This window comes from Seriola lalandi, unplaced genomic scaffold, assembly GCF_002814215.2.
Source record: "Seriola lalandi dorsalis isolate HSWRI2012SDOR001 ecotype SW California unplaced genomic scaffold, Sedor1 jcf7180002054616, whole genome shotgun sequence".
Lineage (NCBI taxonomy): Eukaryota > Metazoa > Chordata > Actinopteri > Carangiformes > Carangidae > Seriola > Seriola lalandi.
Window position 1 is genome coordinate 957,369 of NW_019525169.1, and position 20,992 is coordinate 978,360.

Genomic DNA, 20,992 nt, shown 5'->3' on the forward strand with positions numbered 1-20,992 from the left:
AAACCACATCTCAAACCTGACTTCACTTAGCTCTGGCTAACTCTGTTAGAGCCAGAGAAGCTTCGAAACTTTCTGTCCTGATTTTATTGTATTACACTGAATGAATGTTCAAATTAATTAATATTAATTAATATTATCCAAATAGCTAACTGAAAAGAATAGAAGCATACTGATATTGTACATAATGGAATGCTCCATATATTACATATATATTATCACATTTAGTAGTGCAGAGGTCATAAGCGAGAGAGGTTGTATACAATCTGTACTTGCAAGCTGAATAGAGAGAATATAATAAATCGATAACAATAGATTTTCTGTCATTTTGTTATTTTAGTCGATTGTTTGGACCGTTGTTATAAAAGGTCGTCAATAACCAGAACAAATGCAGGAGAGGGAATTGTAGTCTATGTCCCAGCTGGCCGGATAGAAGCCCACATGAAGATATTGTTGGAGTCAGTTCTTAAGGCTCTGTGTGTTTTGTAATGCCGATGTCTTTATATGATAGCAGCACAAACGCTGAATGCTTGTGTCAGTTTTATAGCCCTGTTCTTTTGTGCTTATGGAAGAGGATTCAAATATGTTTGTGTTGTAAAGGTTAATTCTATGTGATGAGCCGGAGACAGGCCCCCATAACCACCGGAACCACGACCAAAAAATAAGAGTGTAGCACCGGAGCGTTTTCTGCTTTATTAGACTCTATTCAGCCAGCCAGTGACAGGGAAGCTGTCTCTGTAGAAATGTGATTATACTGAGCTACTTGAGCCAAACAAATTGTAGGTATACTGTAAGAGCTTCAGGTCAGGTACTTCTCCACCTTTTTGTATCATTATACTCGAAAATGAAGCAGCGTATCCTTGCCGTTTTGCATTCACAGGGTTTGAAAGACACTCACTTTTATCCTCTCTCATTTGTCATGTCTTCTTTCAATTTTGTTAAAGATTATAGACAGCCTGGCTCTCTCAAAATCTGGACTACATCTCTCCTGTGGATTACTCACAGTCCTCATTTTCTTTCCAACATGTTCTCTCTTCCTCTCTCTCTTTATTTTAATTCCTAATCTGTTTGTTCCTTTGTTGTTCCTCTGAGCTGTACGATGCATCTGTCTCTCAGCTGTAACTCGTCCAAGTGGCGTCGTAGATGCTCATTCAGTCCCACTTTACTTCCTGTGGATGACATGAGGGTTGTTTTCTCTCCCTCTCTCTGGCCCTCCCCACTCCATGTGAGGCTTTAACGGCGTACGGTATGATGGGTTCTGCTCGCTGCCCTGCACTGTAGATAGAGCTTAGCACACTTACTGGCTTCAGTAATGGGATATCTGCCTCCTTCAGATGAGATCTGTCTGTCTTTCTGTTTCTCCCTCTGTCAGTCGCATGTATTTTATTATACACATACACATTTCTTTTAATTTATTCAAAACCACTGAAACCTTGAGTTACGTAACCTTCAAAACATTTCTAGTCAAGAAAATATCAGTGACTTACGCTCCCTAAGAGGATGTTGCAGTTACGCAAGCAGTTTTATGAATTCAAAGGATTTTGTGTTTTCCAAATAAACTGCTCTGTCTCAATTTAAGTTTGGAGTTTAAAGGGGGAAAAAAGACAACATGGAACACTTTGACACAGTTAAATAAACAGCTTCTGGCAATGAGGCACATTTTGTTGTGCGACAGTGTGTTGCTGTTCTTCCTGTGGATAGACAGACCTGGCGAAGACGTCCCGCAATTCATTTTCACTTTTGTTCTGGCCACGGATGCATTAGCTCGAGACACAAATCATTTCAAGGATGCGTGATTGACAGTTTTCTCCTTCTCTCGGACATCAGCATGAATGATTCCTGCGTCTGATTGATGGACGCGTCACTCACTGGTCCGTCATGCTGATTTTTTTTTTTTTTTTTTTTTTTTTTTTTTTTTTTTAAAAGCCGGAATAACATGGAAATGTATCCGTCAAAATCAAATCTTGTGTTTCTATTATCTGCAGACAAAAACTAAAGTAGGCCATACATCCTGCTTTGTTTGAACATTGGATTTTAACATTTAGAAAGGCCGAGCATCACATTATCTGCTGTTGTTATATGTATCTGAGTAGGATGAATTGATTAAATCTCATTTTGAATTGGTCTTCATTGTTGTCTGAAAATGAATAAAAACACATAGATGAAATGTTGTTGGGTTTGGTCTTTGCATTAGATATTGACAATAAGAAACACCAGCCTTATCCTTTTTAAAAGAGGAATGATGGCCATATCAACCAGAAATGTTAGAGGCCGGTAATGTCTGTGAAAAAGTAAATTTTCTGCTGACAACAAACTGTTCAACCATTGCAGCATTTCTTACAACAGCCATCATTGTGATATCCAGTCCCTGTTCACACAGCGCCGGGAGCTACTTGCAACCACCCGGAATTGTTAGAGATATATTCAAAAAGAAAGAGTTCATATTTTGGAAAATTGTACTATCACACACTTGTCATCTCTTTCTCACCTGCCCCCCCCCCCCCCCCCCGCCTGCCTATCCCTACGGGCATAATATCCACCCTGAGCTACACCGGGAATACAATGTCCACTGCTTACGTGGCGGTTTGCATGTGACAGGGAGGAGCTAGGGACATGTTTGTGCATATGCTCTGCACATTTATTAATATGCAGCGTTGGTTATCATAATGCTGAAAATGAGAAAGGGACTAAAAGGGGGAGGCTGTGGTAGAGAGATATAGAAAAGATGACAAAAAGAGGCTAATCAGGGTGAAGAAAAAGTATCATCAGCCATCTCACTCATCATCAGCTTTCCCATTTCCTCTTCCCAGCTGGATCCCATTCATCATCTTTGCATTGAGCTACGGGGCTGATACATTGAGACACTTTATATCTGACCCACAATCAATGTAGTCTTGAATGCCAAGAGCTGTGTCTATTAAAAGAAGAAAAGAAAAAATCTCTCATAACTGCATTCTCTCATTCATCTGGCTTGTGTCCAGGGCTTTCAATCAATCCTTTTCACAGCTTGAACTCAGAAAGAAATTGAATTAGGTCCTGGGCGTTGAACCACGCTTTCTTAATTGGCACAGGATTAGTTCACATTGATTTGGCCTGATTGGAGTCCCTAGCTTGTGTTTCCACTTAATCACTGAGCACACCCTTCTCTTGAACCGACCACTATTTGCATGCACCCTTCCCCTCACCCCATGTCAGTCATTCACAGCCCGTGGCAACCTTGTGAATTTGCATGAAATCACTGGCCTGGACTGTTGCAGCTTTACTATCACCGCTCGTGCTGCTGTAGCACACACACTATGCTGTGTTAATCAGATTTCTTGGTGTTATTATTATTACAGCAGTGTCTTGGTACAGTATAGCAGAAGGCTGGTGCTCTTGCAGGTCCAGAAAATTGCCCTCTGGTTACAGAAAATGTTCTGATAGAGCGCTGCTGTTATTCTGACTGAGCAGTGGAGAGCGATGGAGTGAGAGAAGGAGCCAGGGAGAGATGGAGAGAGATTGTGTCCCGGGGAAATAAAGTGAGGACAGGAGAGAACACAGATTATGCATGAAAGGGAACAAAAGAGTGGAGGAGAGCGGAAAATATCACAAATAAGGTTGTGGGAGCAATATGCTTGGAAAGGGAGCAGCAGAGAGAAGATAAGAGAGTTATGAATGGAGGGGGAGACATCGGAGTGGAGATGGACTGGAGCTGTGACAAGACTGTCTATTAAGAGTGCACTCTCTGCTTCTGCCTCTCAAAGCTCAGACCTTGAAAGCCAGCATCCCCATAGAATTAGATTTATTTATTATTCATTATATATATTATTTATTAGACTATTTTCTGTGGAATGGATATGTGGCGACATATTGGTGCCTTGATATTTAGGTTAATATATGCCTTTAAAATTAAAATTTATGATTAAATCATAGCCCATCATCTCCCACAATGCTTGAGTAAGAGTTGATATGATATGTGCGTTAGGGTGTGCACGCATTCAGGTTGTCCTGTAGTCACTGACATGATTGGATTTGATTATAGGCTCTCTGACACAAAGATGGGCATTTCTCTGTGGATAATCTCACATTTCCAGCACCGTCTCACACAGCAGAAAGGCCACGCTGAACACACCGATAATTTAGACACAGATTTTATTTCTTGATTCTTAATTTTGTCAGAGGGAAGAGCACGAAACTGACAGGAGATGATGAGGAGAAATTTCAGTATCAGAATATATAGCTTGTTAGCTCGGTCAACTTTACGTCATAGTTGGTTAATGGAGAAAATAGCAACAGATACCTGAAGGGAAAGTGAGATCAAGCAGAAAGTAATAGTCAGCCAATAAGCAGGGCCTAGTTCAGCCGTCAACATCTACTGAGTCACACTGTGAGGTGAGCTGATAAAGATGTAGACTGATTCTAGTGATTCTTAATATGATTCTATAGATATCATATTGATGATATTCATTTCACTTTCAGACTCAGTTACATTCACGCAGTGAGACATAATGTGCCATATGTCTCCTTTACTCTTCCACTACATTCACTCCACAGGCCTCCGTGCTCTGTGCCAAATTTGCTGCTCATATCTGATTGTTTTGGCTGCTGTTCATATGTATTCTAGGATATAACCCATATTCTGCTCTAATATAAACTGACAATGATGTCAGAAAGACAAATGTGCACAGAAAGCCAATGACAAAAGGTATCACATCTATTTCTGTACCTTCAGTATGCTTCTCTTGCCTTGTGCATAGGTTAGCCATCTTGCTGTCACTGAAGGCATATGGCTTCATCAGCACATACCCTAGATATTATATTGTTGAATTCTTTTCATTGCTTTGCCCTGTGTTTGCCACAGGTTGAGAATTTATTGGTGGTGATCATCATCTTTGAGAGGAGGGTGTGACTGGTTTTCATATGGTGGTGGGAAGTCTCCGACATCAGCCACTTCAGTCTTAGAGAGCTTCGCCATCTGTAACATACGGCACCCTCTGTCCTTAAGCCCTCGGGTCAGATGAGGAATATCTCTGGAAAGAAAAGAAAAACCTGCACAGCAGCATTGTTTTCACATCCTGACTTTAGATGACAGAAGTCGTTTTTTTTTTTTCAGTCTGTGCAGCTTCTGCCCAAACGTTTGAAGTCCACACTTTCAAATTCCTTTTTGTGTAAATTTGAATGATTAAGAAACAAAAAACTAAAGACAAAAAAATGCTGATTTACCCAGGGATTAGATTTTGATAATATATCAGCATATTTCAGATGAGAAGTGTGAAAGGAAAGATCCGGAACAGCTTAGCTTGTTTTTCTGAAGGGACACTGTATTTGCAGCTTGATGCCTCTACACATGTACATATATATACACACACACATAACACCTGCTTTATAATAAATGACTACCTGTCATCAATGTGTGGTTCTCACATTATAGCACTGTGAATTCATTAAGTGTGCCCTTTGGAGGTCTTAACAGCCAGGTGGGGTGCCGTCAAACCCCCCCCCCGCCTCCGAATGACGCCCCGCATTTCAATTGCAAATACTGTACACATCTCCACAACCTGGTGTTTTTTGAGCAGCGCAAGAAGTCGAACCTACCTCTGTCTCATTGGACAGTACTGTTTTAAACATGTGTTTTCTGTCTAACCCTGAGGCGTGGAGATAATTTTGTACTCCCTGTCTCCTTTTTGAAAAGCTCTGAGTAGCTCTCTGTCATCTTCATCCTCCTGACCAGTTTATTCAAGTTTTTTTTTTTTTGTGCAGCAGGAAAAAAAAAACAAACACAAGAATGATTTATATCCTCAGATGGGTAACCTGTTTAGTTTAATCACCCACGATTTATTTAAAATCTGGAATTATTATAATCACACAGAGATTTGGGTGAATTTTGAATCGGATTAGTGTATGTTTTTCTGCGGATAGATGAGATTCTGCAACTTCACATCTGACCCTGTGCCCATGCCTTCCTTCATCCATTATGTATAGCACTGGTCTGGCCCTCAGGTTTTCCAGTGATACTACTGTATATTTGTAGCTGAGTTGGTTCACAATGATGGGATAAGGACTAATAGAAACAGTCAGGTCAGAGTGGGCAACAGCTTGGACTTAAAGTTTCCAAAGAAATGTCAGTCCAAAGTGACCTGAGACAGTCTTACTGAGTCATCACTAGTGTATGTGTAAGTGTGTATACGAAGAGGGGGGTGGGGTTGGGGTGGGGTTAGATGCTCTTGTGGACCAGCAGAGCTAAATCTAAATCCCCCTCTTTTCCGTCAATAATTCTCTGCTTTTTCACAGCCCCTCTAATCCTCTTTCTGACGTGACTCACCTCTATTTATCACCGGAGTGCCCGCGTGCCTCAAACAATCAGGCAGAAGTGTGCGAACAGTCCGTTTGTGTGTGTACGTGCATGCACGAGCGTGAGTTTGTCTCGATCTGTACCGATCTTGATCTTCAACTCGATAAAGGTCCGTGTGTGTGTGTGTGTGTGTGTGTACACGCTTCTGTGTGCTTCTTTATGCTGTCTGCTGGCAGATAAGGAATTGCACGATAACTTCTGAGTCGAAGTTATGAGCTTGTGCGCCACAAATTCCATCTTTGTCCAATATAAGCATCAACATCAGATCTGCAGCCGACTAGTGTGAAGTCATGCTGCAGTGAAAATGTAGTAAAGCATAGAGATAATCACTGCTGAAGTTTGAATAGTGGCTCTGTATAATGGATCTGTGCTAAACCAGTGTAGAGATTATGCATCATGCTGGCCAGGCAGGCTGCTCTCTGGTGCTGCTGCTGCTCCTGCTGCTGCTGCTGCTGACTCAGTGCAAGCATAGCTGGGGCTTGGGGGGTTAATGCAGCAGGGCCACAGGCTGATCCATAGCCCATCCTCATCTGCCAAAACTTCAAAGGATGCCCTGACAGAGTCTAAATCGCCATCTCCTCCGGTCCAGTCTCTGCAGAACACTTCCCCTCCCCCTCAGTGCACAGGTCAAACTCAGCCTCATCTTTTATGTATCGCTTACCCCATTGATTGCGCTCTAAGAGATTCATGAATACAGAGGGGCCTATTTCCGTATCACACTCCAGCATATGGAGTTTTTTTTTTTTTTTTTCTTTTACAAGGAGGAAGATTTTTCTCTCGTTTGTACAGCTCTCATTTTATTCCCCCCTCATTCTTTGCTGTGTTTCTGTTTCTGTTTCCATGCCGTTTTTTTTTTTTTTTCATCCGTCTTATACCTATCTCTCACTGCGCATCGCTTTCTCGACTTCCACCTGTTTTGCATAGAAGGTCACAGTCATTTCCCCTTTTGACAGACCGCTTTTTTTCTTCTTTTTGGTATTTGTTGTGCACTCATGAATTATTCAGATTGCAGATAGTGCAGATAGTGGATACAGTGAATTTGAGAGCTGCAGTTGACTTACAGGAAGCTTTCAGGATATGGACACGTGGAGCAACTTCTTTTAGTCAAATCTGAACACATGTAGCTAATGGCATTTGCTTTTCGTTAAATTAAATAAAAGGCTACTTGTTAACGCAGGCTGCTGTACCATAATGTTGACTCTTCCTAATCACTGACTCTGATTGGATAGACTCAGGAAATTAAAGATTATAATAAAGGTTTAATCTGATATAATTTCTGTTGTGAATCTGAAAGTGGACATATAGCTTGGAAATGAACATCCGGTCTGCTGCTTACTTTCACTGAGAGCAGTGACATTGTTCCTCTAAAAACTGTGTTAGCATGCCAACCCCGTGTCTGATGTATTCATTTATGTTCATCGCTGGGTTGTTTACTCATTCATGAATACATATGTTGATCCATTTAAACAGGCCAACCTTTCCCCCATCTCTTTGTGTTTCTGTACCTGAGTTTAAGTGACGTGTGCGTTACACACCCCAGCAGAGTGTGAAATAGAAATTCTCCCCTGCAGAGGCGATGTTATTGGCAGAGAAGAAAAGACACAGGACATGTGAAATCTCATCTTTGACTCAAGTTGTTGGCATTTTTCACTTGCCACTCTAAAGTGGTTCTTTTGAAGATGTGAATATTGATATTGCCTCAATATCACATGTTTAGAATGTGACAACATTCATAAAAGTGACGGCTGCTATGTGGTAAACAAACTACTCTCCTCAGACGGTGCATGACCTTTGGAATTATAAGGTTATGTCTACAAATCTAAGTAGTTTTGAAAAAAGCTAGATAGCAAAAGTGAAAGCCTTTATTATTGTTTGAAACAACTGGCACCCTAAAGATAACTTAAATATGAAATATCAAAATCCTAGCTCATTTTTAAATTTGGTAATTTTACAACTAGAAGCTTCTAATAGGCTACCAAGAATTCATTAAGCATCAGCTCTCAGAGTTAGCATCCAATCATATTTAAAATGTTTTCAACAACTAGCAGCTAGAAACCTGAATTTATCTCAGATGAAAATATATTGAAATTTTGCTATCATCTCTAAAATACTCTTACAACTTTGAGTTATTACTAATGATGTTAATTCTTGCTAACAAACATTCCCAAGCAAGATTTTAAAAAAAAAAAAAAAAAAAAAGGACTAAAGATCAACTTAGTTGACATTTGTAATAGTCATTTACAGTTTTGTTGATAATAACATCAGTTGTGTGTTTAAAAAAAATTCAGATTTCAGTTTCAGAGCAGTGAAGCAGCACGTAAAGTGGCGAAGAGGTGAAGCCTGATGAGTCCTATTTTTACATTCTAAACACTCTTTTTTTTTTTTTTTTTTTTTTTTTTTTGCAGTTGGAGCCTCATAGAATAGAGTGTCCATAATTTCAAATCCCTAAACTGGGACCATTAGGTATGCCGCATGTTTATGCACGCACACATGTATGCACTTATTCATGTTTATATTCACATTTTCATCAGAATCATTTCGGCAACAAGCACACTTACCGAGTGCACCCTTCAACAGCGTGGATGTCGTGATACCTTACGAAGGAAAGTCTAAGTCTCCTGAAGCTCTGTCTCTTTGGCATGACAGCTAACCGTTAGCATACTGACAGGTTCTGTCAGACAGAGCCACCAGCATTATGGCCTATGATTCTTGCCTGTGACTCATAGGCTAGCAACAGCCTTGACAATGACACATTGGTTGATTGACACACATACAGACCATTCAGTGTTGAATTGTTGTTTTTATGTTTTTATATTTTAGTTTTTTCATATTATAGTGTTTTGCAGATATTTATCAGGACTGGGGACACCCAGCTTGAAAGTGATACAATGCTGGACAATCTGGGACGTCTGGTCACTGTATCATAGATCCAAGTTAGAGAATGACTTTGCAAAGCCTTTTTAAACTCTAGAATAACTGATGCATAAAACTAAAAATAGACACAAACTTGTCAAAAAGTAGTTTCAGGTTAACAACAGCAGATAATAAATATCAGAATAGACAGAACCTCCTTATTCTGAGGTCATGAATGTGGTTAGTTTTGTGATTTGTTATTCTACACTAACTTTGCATGTACTTTATTGGTATCCCTGCATCCTTGTCATATGAAAAGAACCTGAGGCCCCCGTGGAGTGTTAGTGCCCTCCCTTTGACCTGTGTGTGTGTGTTTGTGTTTGTGTTTGTGTGTGTGAGCGCGTTTCTGTGCGTGCGCAACCTGTCCCAACTAAGTCCCGCCTGGCGAGTCGGACAGACCACCATCTGTTCCGTGCCCCCACATTGAACTACCGTCCACCTCCTCTTCATCACCTCCATGGGATATCAGGAAATTTACTCATTTGCAAAGAGTTAGTTTATTCTCAAAATCACAGTAGTGAATCTAGTTTGACAGCTTATTACAAGGGACAAGTATATAAGATGTGTCATAGTTGAATGTTTCAACTCAAGGCCACCTCTGTGGGCTTGGAACAAATCTGAGCAAAGTGTTGGCGATCTGCTTTATTGTGAAGTAGAGTGAGTCATTGCCCTGAGACAAAGACTAGTTTCACCCTCCTTCCAAATGTCTCAAGGACTTAATACACTAGATTTAAAGAAGTGCAAATAGGCTTAAAATGAATTTCCCCACGTTTTCTTTTTCTCTTGCCGGCAATGGATTCTGCATATGTCCCCTCCCTCCTTTCATGCTGTTTCCCTGAGAAGTTGCTTACTAAAAGACAGGGTTTAGGATTAAAACAAATAGATTGGTGCTGTGATTTTACAGCCAAACAAAACTGGGCTTAGCCGACATTTTAATGTCTTTTAATCCAACCACTCTGGTCAATAAAGATCCAAGTTTTCCATTTTCTTCTGGGGTCGAAGGGTTTGTATATGTCTTTTTTTTTTTTTTTTCTCTTTCAAAGAATTGTGTTGTCCACCATCCCCCAGCATTTCACCAGTAATTGCAACACTGAAGTGAGTCTGGAAAAAGAGCAGGGAGCAGCAACAGCACAGCATGAGCACGCGGCACATGGACCAGCACATTAGCCACCAGGGCACCACAGGAGACTTTTGATATGTTGTGATGAATTCTCAGCCACGGCCTCTGTCTTTATTCACTTCAAGGTGGGGAAATGTGCACGCACAGAGGAGGAGGAGTCTGGAATTAAGCACAGGAGAGAAAAGATGCCGAAGATGAAACAATAAAGAAGGTGAGTTACACTTCTCCTCTTGCTTGCTCTCCACTGGCTCATTATACTGCCCACAGTGCTGTTATAAGTAGCTTTGGATGCAACTTTTATTGATGCACAGGTCAGCGAGCACCTATAAAGTGAGTCTCAATGACATCAAGCACTACATAAAGAGAAACCTTGACATACACTATAATATCAACTCTTTAAATGCTGCCTCAGTTTTCACACCCGCACACTCGCAATTCACCTTTTGACCTTGAAAGCATCCGCCCGTGCGCCATCTGCAACCTTTTAGTACACCGTTAGTGGAAACACATCTGTCAAGGTTGACAGCCTACCAACGACGGCAGCAGAAATGAGATGGAAAGAAACACCAAGGCTGAGCAGAAAGTGACAGAGGGGCGAATGCCAGAGAAAATAGGGGCGGATGAGACAAAGAGACAGAATGAAAAGGAGGTTTCACACAGGATGAAAATGTTTTTTTCCCCCCTGTTTGTGTAATGATATCTGGTGACAGAGCAGATGGCGGTGGTGAGAGAAACGGTTTAAAAAGTATGTAAAAGTGCTTAATAGCAAGTAAAAGTGCTGAACATGTTGACTCTGTCAGGGAAAAGTCAAAGCACTCTAGCACTGTTGTGTTGACGGCAAACGGGACGGAGGGCAAAGGATTTCGAGTTAGGACACAAATACAAACATTAATACTGCCGTTATAATCTGACATCATAATCGTCATTTGACTTCTATTTTACTTGCTGATGGATGCTGTATAATGCACTAGTGATCCAACTAGTTCATGAATGTTACATTTTTGTGTCTACAGAAATATAAAGATTTAAAAAAAAAAAAAAAAAATAAATATCATAATTCAGAAAAACATGTTTTTTGCAGAATTTCAACCTTTTTCCAGAACAAAACAGTGTGTTCATAATAACCGCAGCAGCTGCAGCTGAATTGGGATGGAAAACGTGCATCGTCATTACCATGAGTGGTTAATATATAATCACGCATGGGATCCCATCTCTGGCTCAGCTCTTGTAGACACGCCAACCCTGAACCCTAAGGGCCGGGGCCACTGCCAAAAAGCTGGATTTACAGCGAGCACAGCTTACCACTTGAAAACGTATCATTGCACCGGCGTGGGTTGTCATCGAAGGCTACTTGAAAAGAAGTAATGTGGTTTACAAACGCACTCTAAGCCAATGTGTTGTGAATCCCAGAGAAGCCCAGAGAGGGAGGGAGGGGTTCAGCAGTCAGGCAGTCAGTGGGATAAACAGGTTGATAGCTGAGGCTGAATCACAGGATTCCCGCTGTGCAGCCACACTCTTCAATTTAAGGTTTTTTTTTTTTCAGATACTGAAATCTAGATGTTATCTGGTGGAAACAACATTTCGGGCTTCCAGCATCAAGCGGTTTTGTGTGACGTGTGTTTATAGAGATTAGGTGGAGAAAGAGCGAGTACTTAGGAATGATCAGATGAGGTCAATCTTAGCCATGGTGCTGATACTGGCAATCAAAACAGAACAGAATGGACACCTGGGGATGGGTGGGGAAAAGATGGAGGAGGAATAATCAATGAATGGAGAGGGCTTGTAGGTAAAGGCAGAGGGGGAAGAGAGGAGAAAGAAGGGGGAGCGCAACAGAGGTTTCTAAGGATGGTGAATGACTGGACCTCCAGCTGGACATTACATACACACCGTGTGGACATGTGTCCTCATACCAGGCTCGCTCAAAGGTGCTTGTCGTTGATATTCGCACATTAACAATAAGCAGCCTGGATTGAACTAATCTATTGAAGCAGCACATTGTTTCAGCTAGGGAGCTTCGAGGGAAGGTGTTGTGATTCATTTCTTCATTTGTTTCACTGCAGGCGAGCAAAGAACAGGTTTGTCAAGAATACACAGTGGCATAAGTAGGTTGCAGCAGATGAAACTAGTTGTATTTGATCTGATGTGATCGCAAAGCAGCGATGATGCAGAGAAATCAGGAACGACGTAAAGCCGAATAATTGTATGCGGACATAAGAATATGATATTTAACATTTATTAATACATCCAGGCTTCCAGCAACTCCGTAAATGGTTCAGTGTTTTAAAGCGTTTTTACGGTTAAAGATTAATGAGGTCTTAATATGTTTTAATACAGAGCACTGGGAAACACTCAGTTAGAACTCTTACCTTCGAGCAGCCCTATTTCATTAATTCATGATAACACATTTGCAAACTCTGATTCAATCCCTCTTTCTATTTTTCAAAGACTAATTTAAGATAATGTCTCTTTTCTGCAGAAATGAGACTCTCTCACCGTGGTTCACAGCTTGAGCATTGCCCGTGATAACATTTAATATGCAAAAAGTTAATGTTATTTAATGTAATGTGTGTCACCTCGGCGTAGCAGTGAGTTGGAGGCTGTTATCTGTATGTACCTGAGCAAATTATGAAATGGGAAGCTAATTTAACTTTCTCAATGAGCGGCACATTTCACACTTCATGAAACACTCAACAGCAAATCACCTTTAACATTTTCTTTCTAATTCCAGCACTTACTGTGCCGGAGCAGCTCAGGAGAGACATTTTAGCACACTGTCAAAAACTCAATAATCATAATTTATATTAATGAGTAAGATATTGTAAAATTTGACAATATCACAGTTCAAGTATCCATTAAAATGTATAATATTTGACCTTGACCACTTGAGACAAATTCATTTTGTTTCTTCCCCCTCAGATAAGCTTTCAAAATTTGGAAGCACTAAATATGACTGACACTGACTTTTACTTGACCTGGGTGCTTTCTAGTCTTCATGGAAAACCTGCCTATAATTTCACCTTCTATAATAGCTTGTAAAGTGTTGCTTTTTAATTTTCTATCTCCATGCACACTCACTGTCTGACCTAAAAAGAACAGAACAGAACATACTGAACATTGTTGAATGATTATTGTTGAAATAAATAGTGGAACTGCCATGAAAAAAAACAAAAAAAACCACTGATTTGTGAATGTAAATTCTGGCTTCCAGCTTGAGGAGGGTGGGTTTTATAAACAGAAATACTGATTTAATTGGCCTTGGTTGCACAAATAACACGTCAAGTCTTAAACTGAGAGTTATTTTGTTTTTAGGTTATTGGCTCATATAATTCTGGCCAGCGAGAGTGAATCATAAACAAAGAAGAGTTAATTAGGGGAAGGCATGAACATCAATCTGAAATATATCACTATGCTGCACTAGCTTTGTGGTAAATTAGTCAATTTCTCCGTCATGTCTCTCTCTCAACTTGATGTCTTCCTTTTTTCTCTCTCTCTCATCTCCTCTTCCATTTTAATGCAATGTTATTTATTATAGATGTTGCTGAATATCTGCCCTGAATGACATAACATGTTGACCACAGCGAGAATCTCTGGAAGCAGAAAACAGCCACTGAATTCTGTTTAGGGAAATGGTCTCAGTAATCTGAGTTTAGCAACAGTACCTCAGTCTCGAGTCTTTGATAGACGTCGGCTAAGCCTGGCTTGACAGGAGACATAATTGAGTGGATTTTGATGACATAAGCCTCGCTGATTCCATTTAGCTGAGAATTTTCCTGCCCTTTCCGTGTCGCTAAGTTTTGATGTGAGGTCAGCTGGGAGCTAGCTGCTAACCGTCAGCGCACAGCGCTCACCTGGTCTGACACCTGCTCTCTGCACTGGCAGCGTGTTTGGTAGAGGCTCAAATCTCCACAGTGCGCAGGGAGAGCTGGAATTATGCCTCCTAGCCTGTGTGTGTGTGTGTGTGTGCGTGTGCGTGTGTGTGCATGTGCAATGTGTGTATCCATGTGTTTGTGATTGCTTGCCTTGTGTGTGTGCGCGTCGCACTGGATACGCGTCCACCAGCGCTCATGCGAGAAGACAGCGGGTGAGACTCCCCCCACCCCACCCCTCTTGCTCAGTTGGATCTCACTCCCAGATCTGTCAGGCATCTGTTGACATGTCCTCGACGTGACGTGCCACCCACAGTGAAGGAGAGGCACAAATCATCCAGCTTTTTCCTCATCGTTTTATCCGTGTACCTTCCATAACCAGCCTGTGACCTCTGCCCTCGGAAGTTAAGCAGATAGCCTCGCATTAGTCTTAGAGATGGAGTCGAGGTAATCTCATCAAAAGGCTTCAGTTGGTCGTGGGCCCATTATGTAAAGTGTTTCCCCAAAAGAAACAGTCTGTTTTCTTTTGCAGTTTTGCTGACAGTGTTTTCTGTAAGCTTTACTATTTTCTCAGCTGTAGGCAGTTATTTCATTACAGAATTATATGCAAATCAGAAATTATTGTTTGATATTCAGTTCCACTGGTGCTTTGTTAATATATTATTTCATCTTTATTTAGCACGTATTGTCTAATAAAAGTTTCATAAATTGTTTGAAATACATTTAGTAGGTATTTAGACCACATTAGCTAAAAGCATATTAACACATTAGCTGTGCACACTTAAGGTCAGCTCTGTTTCCTGACATGTACTTAAGTGTAGAATCAGTTGCTTGAAATCACCTGACACTCCGGATGCCTCTGGCAGTAGTTTGATGCTAATGCTGCCTGATGGTGGCAAGTGACTGTAATGTGCATACTGTACAATCAAATGCATATAAAACCACACTACTTGTTCCAGCAGTGAGTGTGGTTCCTCATAAAACAGTATGGATGCTCTGCTGGTCGTGTGCAGTGACACATCACATTTTTAGAGGATTTAAAAAAAAAAAAGCAATCATCATGTAAAACACACAGTGAGGCAGCTGGACACACACACACACAGTTTGTTTGGTAAAGTTTGATTGTCGACGCTAAGTTTATATGTGCTGCTCTCAAGCAAGTGCATGACTGGACACAGCAGATATAACGAAGAAAGCAGCAGCATTTCTGCTATCAGCTACAAGTGTGTAACAACAGCAGAAGCACCACACGGAGGAAAGAGCCGCCAGCCTTACACTGACATTAGCAGTATTAGCAACTTTTTTTTCACATGTGGGTCATGGCTGCAGTTGATGGATGAGGCTGCAGTGCGTTATGTAGAACATGCAAAGAGATGCACGCACGCACACAGAGCCTGTCTCTCTTGGGTTCGATTTAGTTATCACTGTCACAGCACTACACCGCTTCCACGTAGTCCCGGATTAGTCGGCCCAGATTTCACAGCTCTTAAGTGAGAATATAAACAGGAAGGTTATTATTCTGTGTTAGCACAGATAGAAATGTGCATATCCAAACATAGGCGGACGTTTTTTACCTGATGTTTTATTAGTTTGTGTGTTGGCAGGCTCAGAATAGCTTTATGTAACAGTGTCCCAATACGAGAGGAATTGCTATAAAATGCATATTAAGCAAAAAATTTGAAGCACTTCACTTTCATACCATATAAATACATGCTAAAGATATCTATTTTTACCACTCTAGTGCAAAAATCATAAGCATTCCTACATTGCTATTCCATACTTTATACTCACCAGTCACATACAGTTGGCTGACAATTTAACAGAAAAAACACAAAGTGTGTTAGTAAGGCAGTGGGCTGCAAGTAGCCACTAGAACAGCTTCAGTGCTACTTGGCATAGATTCTTCAAGTCTCTGAAATTCCACTGGAGGAGTCAACACCTTTTTTTGGAAAGGTGAGATGTGATGATGGTGGTAACGGTACAAACTTTGGCAGTTCTAGTGTTGCACAGATTTGTACACATGAACCATGACACTGTGTACTGTGCATTGCACTGTATGAAATGAGCATGCTTGCCAGATTATCGGTTTCCCGGAAGTTACAAAACTGAACAGAGTCTTAGCTTAGCAACTTAGCAAACCATCCGTAATTCTGACTTTCGCTTGAGAATGCATATCTCCCATAGGTTTTTATTTGGGTTGAGATCTTGTGATCTGTAAATGCCAAAGCATATGATTTACATCATTTTCATTCTTGTCAAACTGTTTAATCTCTTGTCGTCTGTGGATCAGTGAATTGTCAACCTGAAGAGACCATTTCCATTAGGACGGAAATTTGTCATTATAAGATAAAGGAAATTACTCAGAATAAGTCCAAAACAAATGCCTCTCATAAAAAACAGAGCCATCCGACTAAATCTTTCATTATGTTTTTTACACTTATTTATTCAGACTTTTTTCCTCTAAGCTGTCACTCATTTTTAATACATGCTGTATATACGTTTTATTTTCATTTATCCTTCCTTTTGTGTCGCTTACATTATACTTTTCAGAAACAATAAGTAACCCATATTCCGTCATGTAAAGGGTTGCAAATCAAAATTTCTGTTCTCTGAAAAAGGATGATAAGGTGAGGGTTTGGTCATTTTTCACAATTTCTTGAATGTCCTGTGGAAACATGAAGATACAAAGCATAAGAAATGGCGACTTCTGTTGCCGTCCACACATATGATCCCAGAGTGATTGGTACATATGAGTTCTCATTAGCTGGGATGAAAATACATTGTTTTCCACCAGAAAATCCATTTGTTTCCATGGCGATGCTGTCCTCCCTTGTCCAATTTCCTTGGCTGCTTTTTATGGATAGCTTTATTGAACTTTATTAAAAAGGAGGAGAGAGAGAAGAGTTAGTAATTTCTCACACTCTGTAATCTCTAGGTTTACGGAGGTAGATCATTTGGAAAGGCTCAAAGTGATATTTTACTCATAAAGCATTATTACCCTCTAAAACGCTTACTTTGGTTCGGCTCCTGGGCAACGAACTAATCCACAATCAGTAATCCCTTATATGTGTTTTTACTCTTGCTGTCGTTATCTAGACTGTCTTATCTAAAATTGAAAAAAACTAAATTAACTTGTGGAAGATGTAGCCTTAAATTCAGAAAAAGACTAATCAATGATTAATCACTGGATTTTAAAGTCTAACTTTAGTACTTTATTACTTCCTTCACAGGTATTTGGGCTCTCAGTTTTTGACCAAATTTGAACTGACGTGTAATTTTTAAAATCTATTCAAATGCACACATCCTGTTGTAGAACTGACATTGTTTTGTTGTTCTGTTTGGCTAAGGTTAGCATAAGGCGCTCTGTTTTATCAAGTTTGCAGCTAACAGCCGTAGCCTGCTGTATCCATCATTTTTCTGTCTGTTGTGTTGAATCTTAAACACTTTCACATAGATGGTTTAGTGTCGCGTGGCCAGTTTTCTCCGTTTTGCATCAGCGAAGAGAACAACAATAGCCTAGCTGACTAATATAGCAAGGGACATTGCATTTTAGCAGCTTCCACTGCCGATGTACAGTGTTCTCCATCCTCCTGCACTATACAGAGGATGAAATTCTGATTTTAAAAAGTCACAGTCCTAACAGATATAAGGAACAGGTGATGTAAGAAAAGAATGTTGTTAAAATTAGAAATATCTAACAAAAGTGAGATACTGCTTTCATTTTCCTGGTAGCACACCTTGAAAAGTAAGCTTAGAACCTATCCAATTCCTCTGCAAGATCATGTGACTGCCTTTATATAAGGAATTTTATCATATCTAACTGTAAAGCTGTAAGAGCTGTCTTCTTTATCCTTGATTCACACTCTTGGCCCATCATGGATTCAACCTTAAGCCATACAATAGCAATCTCAGTGGAGTCATGGCCTTTTGTTATATAGTCAGAGCCAAGTGTCAGATCCACTCAGTTCAATCTTTTCCTGAAAAGATCAAGGGATTCCTGAATGAGTACATTCATTTATAAGAAAAAGGGGAAGAGGGCTTTTAAACATAGCAATCTTACAGTCAGAACTTTTCTATTATTTTACTGCATGAATCCATCATATGAAATGTCACTTTGGGATTCAGTGACTGCTTGGAGAGGTAGAAAAGTAGTAGTAAAATTCCCGTGGCTGAAATGTTTCTATCCATGGACTGTCATTGAAATAACAGAACAAGATCAAATGAAAGATAAATAAGCATATCAGAAATTACACATGAACGAATTGTAATTTTGAAAGGTTTTTGCAGAGCTGTACATAGAAAGGCACTCTCCGAACCCAAAGTCAGTGACGTAACGTTATAATGACCTTCAATTACCATGTTTGGTTGCCTCCGTTGCTGCATTTTCACAAAGTCAGTGCACTTTTTCTGTGTTGTTGAAGTTCTTTTAACAAACAGCAAGAGCGTCAGTGACAGCTCTGCCAGAGACAAACAACACCAGGCTTTCTCTGGACTTAATGCCTTTGTTAATTTGTTTACCTTGATCAAATAGACCTCATCACTAGAGGAATTTGTCTCTAGAATGTGCTTGGCGGGTCCTGAGCTATAGCTCAACGCAGTCACTCCATTTGTCAGAGAGACCCTGACAGTCAGTCTAATTAGTTTGCTTGTGACAAAGGAGCTGCCTCGTGGAAAACGGGACCATCAATCCATCCATGAAGGCATATGTTTTCATAATGCAGCCAATACCGTAAGCAGGAACATGCCTAATAGACATCTAAGACAAGGTCTAATGAGCCGTTTGGTTAAAAAAGAAATGCTTTAAAGATGTGCTGTAAATATGTATTTGTCAGGTTATTTAACATATTTTGATAAGATGCCAAGCAGTTAATCATTTCAGTGTTTGAATAAAGCCTACATACAAATTACAAAGGAAACGCGTTGTGTAAGCTGTCATTTATTGATACAATAAAGATATACTGCATGGCCTCTTATCGCTCTTGGTATAAATTTTGAAACACCATTGTGTGAACCACTCTGCCTTGGAGAGTAAAATGAGATGGAATGCTGAAAGCATTTTATTTGTATCACTTTCCCATTTTTATATGACTTTTATCATGTCAAGATATTGCTTTTGTAGACATTCATATATTTTATGATGCACATCATATAAAGCAAAAGCAATCATTTGCAGCTTTTCTTCAAAATGTTGCCTTGCTGCAGCCAGACAGGACAGTCAAGGGAGACTGTCATCTATCATTTAAGAGTCATTTTAACAGCCAAGACATTAAAGTTAGTGGTTCTCAGCGTCTCCTGACATCCCTAAAAGCCACTTCTACATAATCCGGAAACACAAAGAAATTACCAGTTCCCTCAATGGCTTTTTGGCCCCTGGCCGTCTTTAAAATGTTCCACGACATCATTCTCTTGGGGACTTTTTTTTTTCTCTCTTTTTAAATGCACTGTTCACACATTCACGATGAGAAAACCCACTCTGTCACTGTCACTGCTGCAGCTCTCCTGTTTCTGTGTGTGTTTCATTTTGAGATATTAAAGCTTCAAATATTCATGTAATTAAATATTTATAAATATGGGTGAGTTTTGTGAAAGTAGCTGTAAGTGTGTCTGTTAAAGTGGCTTCACAGAATATCTGAATATAACTCATATGTGTATTTATGTCTGTCTGTTTTGCAGCAGGACAGAATATTTACTACTTATTATGTCACTCACTGTTTTACAGGGAACATTTTTATTTCCTCTCCACCCAGAAAAGCATAATGCTAATTATCTTGTTTATTCAGGAACATGCTGCTCAATTATGTTTTTTGTTTAATACTTCAACACTTCAACCAAATTACAACAGTTCAAAAACATGTTGGGGGTGTGTCTAGTCTTCAGTTTTATGTGACTATTGATTTTGAGGTTTTTCCAGGATCCCATTGGACTGGAGATAAATGGAATTTAGCTTTGTTGAATTAATTCCAGTTTAAAAACTGACCTCAGGGGCAAGTCTGTGGATTGTTCTAAGTATCTGGGCTGTTGTTTCTGGAATACATGTCCCTGTTGATTTTTTTTATTTTTATTTTTTTAATGTCACCTTTAGCACTATTGTACTTGAGAGGCAGCAGAAGTCTCAGGCTACGTCCATGTCTTTATTTTAAAACAGCATTTCAAAACAAAAACGCTCTCCATGGCTTGTAATTCATCATCAAAGTTGTATTCACCACAGGTAGTCGTGACCAATAAGATCCAATCACAGAACAAACGAGAGTATCTGCATCATTGTTTCCAAAAGTCTCAGTTTCTGGAGTTTTCAAACTAAAACAGGGCCAGCAGGGTTTCCAAACATCGCCATTTTAGACGCTCAAAAACTTTGTAGTAGTGTGGATGCCAAGCATAAACGCAGCAGAATGATGCATTTTAACACTGAAACGTATGTGGCCTCAGAGGCAGATATCTTAAAACCTGAGTAAACTGAACCTATGCTTTCTCCATGGCTAGATACTACCAGGAGTGAATGCACATCTCAGGTCATGTGAGCGCACATATCAACCCAGGAAAAGAAAAGAAATTCATGAAACAGAGAAGATATGTTTGCGTGCACATATCTCAAGAAAAATGTGAGACCACAGTGCAGAGTATAACCTTCTTGCATCCAGCATGTTTGAAAAGTGGAAAGTAGGCCACATCAATCAAGTATGCAAGAAATGCTTTCCAATCTGTCAATTCTGAAAGAGCAGGTCTAGAAATTTGCATTTTTATTATTTTATTTTCACAGCGAAACAA

General features: G+C 40.0%; 1 protein-coding gene across 2 annotated transcripts in view; it reads left to right on the forward strand.

The window, feature by feature from the left end:
* dlgap1b (discs, large (Drosophila) homolog-associated protein 1b) overlaps window positions 1-20,992 on the forward strand; it is an 86,276-nt gene that overhangs the window by 20,193 nt on the left and 45,091 nt on the right. For both annotated transcript variants that reach the window (XM_023420094.2, XM_023420096.2), the window contains exon 2: window positions 10,487-10,572. The gene's annotated coding sequence lies outside the window, so the exon portion shown is untranslated. The remainder of the gene's footprint in view (window positions 1-10,486; window positions 10,573-20,992) is intronic.